This window comes from Helianthus annuus, chromosome 5, assembly GCF_002127325.2.
Source record: "Helianthus annuus cultivar XRQ/B chromosome 5, HanXRQr2.0-SUNRISE, whole genome shotgun sequence".
Lineage (NCBI taxonomy): Eukaryota > Viridiplantae > Streptophyta > Magnoliopsida > Asterales > Asteraceae > Helianthus > Helianthus annuus.
The window spans coordinates 175,414,859-175,422,429 of record NC_035437.2 but is presented as its reverse complement, the minus strand read 5'-3'; positions in this window follow the sequence as shown (position 1 = coordinate 175,422,429).

Genomic DNA, 7,571 nt, shown 5'->3' with positions numbered 1-7,571 from the left:
ATTCATACATACATTACTTCATATAAACATACCTGCTCACATACTTACATTCATACATACATTACGACGTACAAACATACCTACTTACATGTTTACATACATACATACATACATACATTACTACATACAACATACCTACTCACATACTTACTTACATGCATACATACATACATTACTACATACAAACATACCTACTCACATACTTACTTACATGCATACATACATACATTACTACGTACAACATACCTACTCACGTATTTACATACATGCATACATTACGGCGTACAACTTACCTACTTAGGTGCTTACATACATACATACATACATTAATACCTACAAGCATTCCTACTCACATACTAAATTCATTACCCCGCGTACACACTCACACATCCCGAACTGAATCACATGTCATAAATGCTTTTAAAATATCTTTCAGATATATTTCGGATCTTAAAAGTGAGTTTCATACTCATCCGTAACTTACCAAGCCATTTGGTAGGGTTAAGGAACATTATAAAGACTTAACGAGGCTTGGAATGGGTTCACGGGGTCCGAGTTCGAGGAAAAACGAAGAAATTACATAAACAATACATTTGCATCAGCCCTCCACCGTAAGCTACGGTGGCTACCGTAGCTTACGGTGGCCCCAAATGCTTACGGTAGTTCTAGTCTGTCTTACGGCAGGAATAAATGCCCAGTTCCCACCGTAGCTTACGGTGGCACCGTAAGCTACGGTGGTGCCCAGATCAGCTCCCATCTTTCACACTAAAACTCGCATAACTTGCTCGTTTTTGATCCGTTTTACCCGATTCTTTTTCCTACACGACCGTAATTTAATTCTCTATCACATAGAGTAAAAATCCAATATATGGACTACCTAACTTTATGACTTATAAGCCTTCGGCTTATTACCCTTTTACCAAGTTTTGACCTGTTCATGCATATATCAACATAACTTGTTCCCAATTGTCCGTAAAACCTTTCCCTACATTTTAGACTAAGAATCCTTGCCTCGGGTCCACATTCTTAACGAATTTCATTACCGCTACCTTACTTATACATAATTATTCAACCCGTTTAGTCCCACAAACTATCTTCGACTATCTAGATTAATACTTATCTTAATACCTTCAATCATTCCATACCATACATGACTTCCCTTCATTTATAACAAGAAGGTTCTTATGTATACTAAGAAGTGAGTTGGATGTCACTTACCTTAAGCGTCCGTATTCGTGGCCGTTTCCTTGTCTCCTCTTGACCCGATTGCCATTTGTGCTTGCGTCCTCTTGGCATGATGCTTATCCTCTACATCTCACTACATTCACATTCTTGTTAGCATTCGAGATCTACATATCACTAATCATGTCTAGTTCATATCTCGCATTTGACTTTTAAATAGTCAATTTCAACAAGCACAAGGCATAAATATAACAATGCATCATTCCAATTTACACACTTTAACATACCATCAAGTGTGAAACATATTGATTCATCATGCATCGTTCAATCCTCCTAGTCTTACAATCATATATATAATTTAACCATGCTATTCTAATATTTATTTACTTTTCATACAGTTAACGGTTGAGTATGCAAACTTCCAACTTAGGGACATATATCCATTCCGATGTGGTCGTTATACCAATGACACCATAAACATTTCATACCCACATAGTAAAATACATACAAACATATGATCACCTAATTACATGTATACTCACTTCGTTCACATTAGCATTTCCATACTTCCCAACTAGCAACCCATCACATTCTTAGTTATCGATCACTAATAAGCAAGCCGAATCATTTATTAACTACGTTCTTACATGGACCTGATCAACAACATGCATTCAACCCGAATTATCATATGAACTTCATCTAAAGCATTATTCATGTTAGTTTACTATCAATTACATCATTAACACCTTCTATGCATATTCATCCATCAATTGCATACAATCTCATCTATTAAGCTCACCTAAGCATTTCATCAAGCACTTGGTGTGCGTACAATCTACTATGCATAGTTTACAACTAGTTTAAGCATAGTCACTAACTTAATTCCAATCACCAAAAGAGTGCTCAAAATCACATCCCATTAATACAATTAACCCTAAACTAACATCTCAAAACCCATTTCAAGCTAGGAACAAATACATCAAGCAAGGATTGGATATGGGTAGAACACCCATGTCGCCACCTTCATTCAAAATTGTGGGTTTCTTCTTAAATCATCAAATTACTTGAACTTGTTCATAACACATAGTCTAAATGGTTATTCTAACATTTCTACATGCACAATTTCATGAGATTTCACAGTTTAATCATAGACTCACTTCATACCAATTCATCAAATTAACTTCTACAACTTACCTCATGTGTAGAAAGTCTGGATGATCAAGAATCTAAGTCCATGCATCCGATTAGGGCTTATTTCCCCTTTCAATTTGAAGGTTTTCTTGAATTAGGGTTTCACCCCTTTCTTCCTCTTCTCCTGATCGATCTCACGCACACACACCCCTTGTGTGTGTGTGATTCTTGTTTTAATTAAATTCAATTTCCAATTTGGCAATTCTAGTCCCTCAAGTTTATCACACCATCTTAGTTGCCACAAATTTCTTTTCCTTTACTTATTTTGTTAGGCTTTTAACTAAGTTTAATAACCTAGTTATTGTATTTCATTTAATTAACATGGCAACGTACCTACGTATTAATAATACGAGTTTTGGGGTGTTACAAATCTACCCCCCTTAAAGAAGGTTTCGTCCCCGAAACCTTTCTCATTTCCAATAAACACAACTATTCTTTCCCTTTGCCCCATTAACACGATCTCTAGCCCATCTTAGTGACAATCTTCTACTTTCAAGAACCCATCGCGGAGTTCTTATTGGTGTCACTTTCACTAATAGCGCTAGTTTTTAACGCATTTCATAGCTAATGGCTCCTTTACCATTATAATACTCGTATATCATGTACAATACACCGTTTTGTTTACTTAAAACAATTTCAACATCCTATTAATAACATTCCTATTCATTTCCAATATTCATATTATTCTTATCAAGGTTACGCTCTTACTTCGTAATTCATACAGACACCTCCATGTTTAACTTTGATGGATACATCGTAAGACTAAGTAACTACCCATTCCCGCTTCATGACTATTCATACAATTGACTTCTTTCTAACAAGTCCATACCTTACATACTTTATTTTTACACACATTCTCAATTCCTTGGCCTATTAATAACGGTCAATATACATACTACTTCAACTCGCAGTCATACATACATTCATAGGATCCGTTCGTAACGGACCTAATACCTTCATCTTATTTCTTAAAATTACATTCTCTACATGCACTGTATAATATTTACTATTGTTTTGTCATCACAACAAAACTACTATCTCATAGTCAAACTACGTGCCTAGTTCTCATGTTAATCATCATTCTACGTTTTCCATAGTTACTTGTACTTTGCATACCTTTATATTGCCTTCAATCGTTTCATGCATTTCATATCATTATTACTTTCACTTCCTGCATTACTTAATCTACCTAAGCAAACATGTCGTGCAAATTTATTATACGAAAGTTTAATAAATACTCAAAATTTCTCAAACTTTTGAAATTCACTTTTTTTTAGTATCATACTTTCTTCTTATGCCATTGGTTAAAAATTAAACATTCCATACCATACATATCCTATCAGTCATTTCGTAGGTCTTTCTCAATCTACCAGTTCATACCTGTCCAACATGAATTACACATTTTACTAACCTCGATTTCGTTGCATAATTTCAATGGTCCGTAAACCAGATCTATCCGTCTTTTCACGAGTACTAGCCATACCCGGCCAGATTTCCTTCATTCGCGTAGTGTGCTTCCGCTCGTGCACATCCTTCCACTAATTCAATTGGTTTCATCACACTACGAATTCTAACATCACCACCTACAAAATTGGCGGTTAGCATATCTCATTTACTGAGTCTACTAGGTGATTAGTCACCTATAATTCTGTTACATATTTCCTGCGTACATGCTTTAACATATCTTACATTCCATTTCTTACACGCAATTTTTCATTTTAGTTACTTATTTCGTCAGCCTTTGCAGTTTGACCCTTTTTAAGGTTAAACTGAATTTTCTTACCTATCATAGATGCATTGAGGTACACATTCGTACTTCCTTCCATTCATGCTTACTTACAAAAACATCCATTACATAATTTTGATATTCTTAACAAACTTGCCCCTCCTGTTCATACTTAATCCTTTGTCTGGGTCATAGCCCGTCATTAATTCTGACTCCTAAGAGTAGATTTCTAGAACATCTACACATAACGGGTTTAAAACTTCTTTCTTTCATTTTAAAACTTAACTTTGCGTGCCCATTACGATCATTCCTTTGTTCATTTACTTTACATTTACTCATAGAACTCGTTTGACATAACTACGGTCAATTATTGACATAATTCTGATGTGGGTAAATTTTATCCTTCATATGTTTTAAATCTGTCCTGCGGTTTCTAACCTACTATTCATTCATTTTCTTCTTTCTATGACTTGAATCTGTCTCACAGATTCAAGCATGTCATTCCTGCATTTCATTCCTTGAATCCGTCTTGCGGATTCAAACATTCCATTCGAGCCTTTTATTTCTTGAATCCGTCTCACGGATTCAAACATTCCATTCATATCTTTCATTCCTTAAAGTCTTACATTTCCCTTCACCCCCACGTCCACCTACTACCTAATTCCAACGGACATACCTGTAACAATTATCACGGTCTCACGAACGTCATACGTTTCTTGTGTACTGGCCAGGTACACAATCCACATACTGGTTTCGTGTCTTCGCGTAATCGCCACCTTATGTCCGCAGAATTAAGTTTCGGCACGCGTATCATTTTCAAAACTCCCTTGCTCTGTCATTATTAAATTACTTTAAAATTTTTCTTTCGCTTGCTTAATTATACCATTTCTTGCGCCCATAAACTAAATCTACGTACCTCGGTCAATATGCCATATTACATACCTTGGTGCCGACGCTAGACCGCATTTACAATTCATCCTTTCCAAGCAATCATGTTGGCCTTACACATAACATACTGTTAGTTATCTTCAAATACATACATAAGCACATACTTACCTTGGCTTCTGCCCTTAGATCTTAATCGAGTCTTGGATTGTACGGGTCCTTGTCGCAAGAGCACACAGGTTTGAGTTCAAGTATTTACCTCCTCATACTTGATTTCTCTCAAACCAGGGCTCTGATACCAACTTGTAACACCCTAACACGTTGTAACTGAAAAGACGCAGCGGAAATTCGTACTATAAGATTTCTTTCAATAAAAACGTTTTTGACCTACTTGCAAATTCAATATAAAATACCTTCTTACAATAAAACTATCTTTTGTACATATTTACAAAATAAAAGCATAACTTAAAACTATCATTTTACATAATCAGGTATTCCCGTACAATCTGACTTGTGACTCGGTCTTTAATCGTTACTCCTTGTGATGAAAATCTGTGATTCGTACTACCTGCACCCACCACATACAATCGAAACATTAGCATACATTATATACAAACAAGATTCTTAATCGTGTAGTCTCGATTTGTTCTATCCACATATTCTTTCCATCCGTTATCTATCTAGATGTAGTCATTCCATCCGGGTGCCTAATCCTTAGCGAACCTCGATGGAGTACCTGCACCACATTTCATTCTCGTGGCACACTGTTAATAACGTCAATACTTAAGTGTATTGAAACCACGTATGCATTACATACATAACTACGTACATACATACCTACACACATTCATACATACATTACTTCATATAAACATACCTGCTCACATACTTACATTCATACATACATTACGACGTACAAACATACCTACTTACATGTTTACATACATACATACATACATACATTACTACATACAACATACCTACTCACATACTTACTTACATGCATACATACATACATTACTACATACAAACATACCTACTCACATACTTACTTACATGCATACATACATACATTACTACGTACAACATACCTACTCACGTATTTACATACATGCATACATTACGGCGTACAACTTACCTACTTAGGTGCTTACATACATACATACATACATTAATACCTACAAGCATTCCTACTCACATACTAAATTCATTACCCCGCGTACACACTCACACATCCCGAACTGAATCACATGTCATAAATGCTTTTAAAATATCTTTCAGATATATTTCGGATCTTAAAAGTGAGTTTCATACTCATCCGTAACTTACCAAGCCATTTGGTAGGGTTAAGGAACATTATAAAGACTTAACGAGGCTTGGAATGGGTTCACGGGGTCCGAGTTCGAGGAAAAACGAAGAAATTACATAAACAATACATTTGCATCAGCCCTCCACCGTAAGCTACGGTGGCTACCGTAGCTTACGGTGGCCCCAAATGCTTACGGTAGTTCTAGTCTGTCTTACGGCAGGAATAAATGCCCAGTTCCCACCGTAGCTTACGGTGGCACCGTAAGCTACGGTGGTGCCCAGATCAGCTCCCATCTTTCACACTAAAACTCGCATAACTTGCTCGTTTTTGATCCGTTTTACCCGATTCTTTTTCCTACACGACCGTAATTTAATTCTCTATCACATAGAGTAAAAATCCAATATATGGACTACCTAACTTTATGACTTATAAGCCTTCGGCTTATTACCCTTTTACCAAGTTTTGACCTGTTCATGCATATATCAACATAACTTGTTCCCAATTGTCCGTAAAACCTTTCCCTACATTTTAGACTAAGAATCCTTGCCTCGGGTCCACATTCTTAACGAATTTCATTACCGCTACCTTACTTATACATAATTATTCAACCCGTTTAGTCCCACAAACTATCTTCGACTATCTAGATTAATACTTATCTTAATACCTTCAATCATTCCATACCATACATGACTTCCCTTCATTTATAACAAGAAGGTTCTTATGTATACTAAGAAGTGAGTTGGATGTCACTTACCTTAAGCGTCCGTATTCGTGGCCGTTTCCTTGTCTCCTCTTGACCCGATTGCCATTTGTGCTTGCGTCCTCTTGGCATGATGCTTATCCTCTACATCTCACTACATTCACATTCTTGTTAGCATTCGAGATCTACATATCACTAATCATGTCTAGTTCATATCTCGCATTTGACTTTTAAATAGTCAATTTCAACAAGCACAAGGCATAAATATAACAATGCATCATTCCAATTTACACACTTTAACATACCATCAAGTGTGAAACATATTGATTCATCATGCATCGTTCAATCCTCCTAGTCTTACAATCATATATATAATTTAACCATGCTATTCTAATATTTATTTACTTTTCATACAGTTAACGGTTGAGTATGCAAACTTCCAACTTAGGGACATATATCCATTCCGATGTGGTCGTTATACCAATGACACCATAAACATTTCATACCCACATAGTAAAATACATACAAACATATGATCACCTAATTACATGTATACTCACTTCGTTCACATTAGCATT